We start from the raw sequence: 881 nt of genomic DNA, 5'->3' as shown, positions 1-881 counted from the left end.
AAAATTACCTATAGTCAATGACATTTTTGATGATCATTATTTTCTATAAATCTGTTTTTTTAATTTAATTTTTGGAAAAAATTCACAAAAATAGCTTTTAGACAAGTAACATATGCATAGATTTGCTTCCATATGCATTTATCATTGTAAACAGCTTTACTTCTTTTTAATCCTTGTTCAAATTCACACAGCCAAAAAGGGATAGAATCAGACCACAGATTTCGAGAAATCTTCTTCTAATGCCAGGTTCTTTCTACCAACTCAGGGACCCTAAGCTGTGGTCGTCATAAGCTGAAGTGACCCTCATACAGTCAGATCAGGCACAGGGCCAGGTCCACACACCACAACACCCTCAGACAGTTTTCAGCCAATTCCTCTTGCAAACAGCTTTACTTTAAACAAATAAATCGTTCACTGAAAGGCAAAATTAAATAAAGAAGAAACCTGAAATGGTTGGGAGTTTTATTCCCTTTCACTCTTCAAGAATATATGTATATATATATACGTGTGTGTGTGTCTAATATTTTATATATATAATATAATATATAAATGTATATCTGAAATAGGTGTATATTTATGTTTGCTCTCTCCTAACTTTCTCCCTCTCGGCACTAACTTGGTAGCCAGTGTTAGCAACTTAGTGTGTTTCGTTACAGCTTTCTCCATACCAGTATAGTTATATCCAAAACAGAGACGCACATACACATTTCCTGTTGCTGTCTGTCTTTTTGAAGGAATCAACAATTTTAAACCGACTTCTCGGATTTTTGCTCTTCTCACCTGACAGTGCATTAGGGAGCCTTCTTTATCAGTGAGTGAAATTCTAACATTCTTTTTTTGTGATTGTGTATATAATATTTCATGATGTGTATAAACCTCAA

The sequence above is a fragment of the Callithrix jacchus genome, chromosome 3 (genome assembly GCF_049354715.1).
Source record: "Callithrix jacchus isolate 240 chromosome 3, calJac240_pri, whole genome shotgun sequence".
NCBI classification, from domain to species: domain Eukaryota; kingdom Metazoa; phylum Chordata; class Mammalia; order Primates; family Cebidae; genus Callithrix; species Callithrix jacchus.
This window is presented reverse-complemented; position numbering follows the sequence as displayed.